Source organism: Hippichthys cyanospilos, chromosome 7 (assembly GCF_059441005.1).
Source record: "Hippichthys cyanospilos isolate Australia breed blue-spotted pipefish chromosome 7, RoL_Hcya_1.0, whole genome shotgun sequence".
NCBI classification, from domain to species: Eukaryota; Metazoa; Chordata; class Actinopteri; order Syngnathiformes; family Syngnathidae; genus Hippichthys; species Hippichthys cyanospilos.
This window is the reverse complement of record NC_142375.1, coordinates 23,321,338-23,327,337: the sequence shown is the minus strand read 5'-3', so window position 1 is coordinate 23,327,337 and position 6,000 is coordinate 23,321,338. Positions and strand designations below refer to the sequence as shown.

The 6,000-nt window shown below is 41.2% G+C and overlaps 1 long non-coding RNA gene across 1 annotated transcript in view; it reads right to left on the bottom strand.

The window, feature by feature from the left end:
- Positions 1-1,070: 1,070 nt before the first annotated feature.
- LOC148421663 (uncharacterized) overlaps positions 1,071-6,000 on the bottom strand; it is a 57,879-nt gene continuing 52,949 nt past the window's right edge. Inside the window, exon 7 of the long non-coding RNA XR_015866278.1 lies at positions 1,071-1,206. This is a non-coding gene — a long non-coding RNA (uncharacterized LOC148421663). The remainder of the gene's footprint in view (positions 1,207-6,000) is intronic.

The window sequence follows — 6,000 nt, the reverse complement described above, 5'->3', positions numbered from 1 at the left end:
ATCGTTTCTAACTGAATTTATTCCATTTTTTTGCCAAGCGGATTTTTCAAAATGGGTCCCAATTGTCAGTTAGCGCGGTATATATCAGGAATCAGGTGAGAAACTCAACGCCATTTCACACTGCTAAATAATATACCCGCTTGAGAAAACCAGAGACTTTTGTCAAGCAAGCATGAGGGAAACATTGCCCCTGGTGGTTGGATGCCAAAGTGCTTGACTTGACAAGTACGGTAACCGGCTTTGAAATGTTATATTGATGAGGAGATCATATATATATATATATATATATATATATATATATATATATATATATATATGCCATCAAAAACATCTTTTCGTTGTTTTTGTTTTATTCAAAGGGAAGGACTGCCGAGATGTTTAAAATAGGGAAAAAAAATTGCCATGGAAGTAGAATGAGAAGTTAGTTGTATAATGCAGTGCGTAATAGGAACGGCGAGCAGGTCGCGTGCGCCCGCGAAGGAAGGAACAGATGCAGAGGTGGCGGGATTAAGACTAACGCCAAAGGAAAAAAAAAAGGGTCACGATATCATATCGTATTTTGTATATAAGCCTCTCAAGATAAGCAATGAGAGATGAAGGGATGATCCCGCAGCACCGCGGAGAAGAAGCTAATCACAAAAGAACAGATTGGAGATTTCGGCGGGAATCTGAAGGCTCGACTGACTCGTGTGATTGGCGGGATTCAAGGTGGGCACATTTCAACATATATATATATTTACAGCCTTAATTTCAAAAGGCATGGGTGATGAAAACATTTGCAATGCTAATCTCGGCTAGCTAGGATTAGCTTTGTGGCTCTAATTTATGTGTTTAGTCTTTTCAATGTCATTCAACCTGCCAATCATTTTACAGTTTGATCAGAATGTAGTCGCAATAATGTTACAATAGTTACGATATTATCATAAAGGGTCAAAATCATGATATTTTGAACTTGCCACAGTGAAATACGTGCATATAAGTTACATTTGCGAGTTAATTTTTTATCAAGTAAGAGTTATAGTCCGATATTTCTAACCAGGAAGTGAAACGTCTCGTTTACCGAAGCCGCATCTCTCACCGTGCCGCTGCCGCGCCCCCGTCAAGACGTTGTTCGATGCCGGCCGGCCACTAAACATCCATCCGTCCATCATCTTGACTGCTCGTGTGCTCACAAGGCTCGCAGGTGCTGGTGACTATCTCAGCAGACTGAATAAAAAAGGCAAAAAACAGATGGTTTACTTACATTAAGGTGAATTTCGATGTGCCGTTTTGGATTGGTGGGAAAGAAAACCCGTACTGGTTTTGATTCGTTGATATGTTTTGATTCGTATGAAGAGTTATATATAACTGCAACTTTTTAAAAACCGCGATACATTGTGCCGATATCGTCCCGCAACTACTTGTAACTAATACATGGAATGTTGCTGTTTACTTAACCGACTCGCTGCAAAATCTCTCCTCAACTCCGGAACCAAACTAAAAGACGTGAATAAGGGTGGTGTGTATTTACCCTTGCACAGGCCGTACAGGGGTGCTGTAGGGTAGGTACGGAATTCTTCTGTCGTCATAAATTCCCTCTCAAGAATACGCAAGGTATGCTTAGAAATGCATCAATGAAGGAGAATAACACTTTGGGTGTGTTTAGGGTGAGGAATCAACATGATAACACGGTTAAAAGCTACAAGTTGAATTTTCGTGTTTGTCATCATTCTATTTTGCCGTCAAGACTGGAGACTCAGCATAACAAACATAAATGTGATTATTCCGAATGCGTTCGTTATTGTAACATTTAATGCGAAGAAAGTAAAACAATGTGGGTCATGTGGCAGCTTTGACGGGATGAGTACAAATCGCCATTCTCTTTCAAAACAGGTCAATCCTAATCTGGGAAATGGCACGTATCCTTCATCATTCCATTCATCCTGGAATAATCCTTCAACGGATGACAACCGGGCGACGATGTCGCTAATGCTTGGGCGCGTGCCAGACGTCCATGTTGCGCTGTCGTCTGCCGCGGCCACGTCCATTTGCAATATTTTCGCCTTCGATCGACGCGATTATACCGCGATCCTATTGGGAATAACTAATTTTGGAATATTGTACTTTGATTTCCGAAATAAACGTGAATCTTTCATAAGTATAGCCGCTTTTTACATGTAAATAGCCTAATCTGTTCCAAGCCCCCCCAAAATGTTCCTGAACCATTAAAATCAATATTATTGGATAATAAATGCAATTGAATTATAAAAATGCATCAAAAATGGTAATAAATGCATATTATAATTACATTAGTGCATAATAAACAAAATATATTGTGTAAAGCATAATAAAAAAGGCTCCTAAACCTTTTAAATTAATCATATTGGTTGTAGCGCTTGACAATATGAATGCAGTTCACTAGATTGCCTTGAGATGGTGCTGCTGCGTCGGCGATGAGTGCACCTTTTTCGGACTTTGTTTATTTTTTATTTGACATTTCCGGTGATCCCAAAATCATTTACAAGTCCACAGGCGCAATAATATTTAGTTTTTGGATTATTTGTAGCATGCAAATTGACTGCAGTTTAGTTTGGGGTCATGCAAAGTGCTTCCTGTGTGATGTCATTTCTAAAGTGCTAACGACACGCTAGCAACGCGACAGCCCAATGTGCTATTTTACAGTACACATGGACAAAGTCAGCCGTAGCTGATGTCAATTTGTTTGTTAGTTCTACGGTGTAAATTGTTGGCGTGAAGTGTGGATGAAACGAGTCAAGTTGAAAAGTGGAAGAGCACAGTAAACATCGATGCAAAAAAATATCGTCTGGTCTGTGGCCAAGCCGGTATAATTACAAATGATAAAAATGCAGGTTGTGAAAACATATTATTCATGTTGGCGAGAGCGCCGGCCTCTTGTGTCTCATATGATATGCCGGCAATATTTCATATCTTTAATTTTCTCTCGTTACAAGAGACAAAATTTTCCGCCGAGCCATTTTGTAAGCTGAATTTTTTTTTATAACAAGAAGCATTTGTAAGTAGAAGTACCACTGCATCAATAACTCGAAACAGGGCAAAATATCAGCCGGGTATCGATTCTTAGTGTTGGTATTTAACCATCCCTAGCAAAAATCAAAGCAAGAACTCATCTTTACGGTAAATTCATTTGTTATAATCAGTCGGAGTGTCGTTGCAGCGGGCCGGATGAAACTACGGAGCGGGCCGCATATGGCCCGCGTGCCATTCTTTCCCCACCCCCTGCCTTATTTAGTCGACGCCCGCTATCCCGAGTTCAATTCGTTCGGTCCGAACTCCAAATTGTTGTTGATCGCGCACGTCTGCGCGGCGCCTTAGATCACGGTGGGCTCCCTCCCGTTATTCATTTTGCCCCTGCGGCATCCAGAGAACGGCGGCAGACATGAGAAGCTGTCACCACATCATATCGGACGCTTATTTCCAGCCGAAATCCTCCGTGTCACAGGATTAGAGGATGAGTCCTACAGGTATGTTGGGTCTTCACCCAGCAGCCCGGAGATGAAGCGCCTCGAAAAGTTTGCTTCACGTCTAGGCGCCTTTCAAGCATTCTCAGACGGCGTCACATGGCGGTGGCTGGATCCATGGACGGGCTTTGTTAAATACCGCCGGTGAGCCCCGAAACGTACTCGGAAAAACAACTTTTTTCTCATGATTTGAGCCCCGCGCCTTCGAGTCTCGTGTGGCTTCTCTTGCGTTTACTAGCTACCGTGGGCTGGGTTAGTGAAAACACATATATATACACAGTATAATATGTGGGACATTTTGACCCAACTCAGGCTTTTAATGTGTGATTTCAAAGGGAAAAAAATACAAAAAAACAACAACACTAGGGGGGTAAAATATTGCATATATTGTCAAAACATGACAACGTTCAATATGCCATGCTGCCGTCCCTTCTAAATGCTTGCAAATTGTAGGTTGAGAGGTACACCCTATAAGAGTTGAATTGAGCCCATGTCAGGCTTATTTACTGCCATTCAAAATTGGAAATATCGTCAATTTGTTGAAAACCGGATGTTTCATCATGTATTTCCCTCGATTTTTGCATGAATCCTTTCAACGGCGACTCACAAACAGGGCGCAATCGAAATTTTTCTGTTGACACCCCAACACTACCGACTTACGCCAGCGGCGGACTTTTGCAAGCCTTACAATGACTTTCATGAATGGCTTAGCCTGGACTCCCATAATGCAAAAGTCTTAAAAAGTCATAATACTCTTAATTATTACATAATAAATAGTCCTATATCATTTTCATAAATATAAGACATCCAGTGGAGCTATTACTCCTATTATCGCATTTTTACCAATTTTGGTACACGAAGAGGACGTATATGTACAGTCAAGCCTTCCCGTGATTTTGGTTCTGCACAAACACGAGAGAGGGGAAACCGACATCATTTGGGAACCACCATGATGAGGGATTTCCAGCGGGATGATCCTCTTAGGCTTCATTGGACTCGTTTAAGGCAAATAAGCGTATTGACCCCACTTTTGTCTTTTTATGCTCTTTTGCTCCCTCTCCGCTTGGATCCATTTCCACGGCGCGGTCTGTCATGGCACTTCCACGACTAAAATGAAACAGCTTGTGGCGGATGACAAAAGGAGAGCACGCCATTGGGTGACAAAAATCCTTACGTGTGGTGTTTTACCAAACAAGATCACAAGTCCGGAATTTAGCTTCAAAGTGGCTTTTTTCATTCGCTAGCATATTTGTGGTATTGCGGTATTCATGAATTGGAGAAATGACAATTTCCTCTTCTTTTTAATCATAGCAATTCAATTAATGTTGTCACTGAACTGTCATCAGGTTCAAAGTTTTTTTTTAAATTAAAAAACATTTCATTAAAAAGTTAGCGTCTGTCAGTTGGATTATTGTATTATTATAGAATGTATTTTCTACTTCCAACTTACACACGCACGCGCGCACACGGTTCTGAGATGCTAATTTATAGAAAAAAAAAAGCAGACCAGAAGAAATCACTTATTCTCGTATTTTTATCCTTTGATTTGGAATTATTTTGGATTAAATAATATAAAACAAATTGAAATGGCCAAAAAAATCTCATTTATCTAATTTAATATTATATCTATTTTCTCCTATTTTATTATCCTATTCTATTCCGTTTCTATTTTTATTCCAACCCTCACCCAAAACCATGTATTTATAAATTCAAACAGCAAGATTTATTAAAATGTATTATTATTATTTACCGGAATTATTAAATATATGCATGAACAAGGATGGACTCGGACGTCGGTTCAGTCCGCTCGTTTCTCATATCGAAAATAATGCCGTCACAACCTCAGCTAGCACCGGCTGCCGTTAGCTACAACGGGCAATTGATGCTAACAGCCGGTAAAAATACGGCTAGTATTAAAATGCAGTTATGTGCGTCAAAATTTGGCCCGATGGATCAATCTTCCACAAATAGTGTCCAAACAAAAAAAAAACAACATTTTTTTTAAGTTACCGTTTATCGGACTCACCATCTTCCTTTGGTTGTATTCAATAACCGGGTGACAATCGGCCATCCCGACAGAAAGTTTGCCGACGAGCGCTGACGAGAACGGATGGCGTTGGCTTAGCAAACGCGCTAATCTGCGAGAGGCGGGCGTCCGTGAAATGTGACACGGGCTGCCGCTCAAAACCGCGCGCCCCTCAAACGCCGGGTAATCTGTCAGCCGCTCGCCGTTGTGTTCAAAGGCACCGGACTGTGTTGCATACGTTTCATTCACGACGACGGCATTGTTACCTCCTTCGAGGAGCTTTTTTCATTGGCCAGATTTTGAATTGAAACTCGAAGCTAACCCGCGTAAATGCGGATAAAGCCTCGAGCTGCCCGCATTAAATCCGTCGACGATCGAAAATAAAGTCAATAAATGTCAGGCTATGCGGCCATCCGTGTTGTCGGTGGAAATGGGTAGACAGTGAAAGAAGACAGTAGGGAGCTGAAATTTCACCCAGATGGTGACAACATGGCA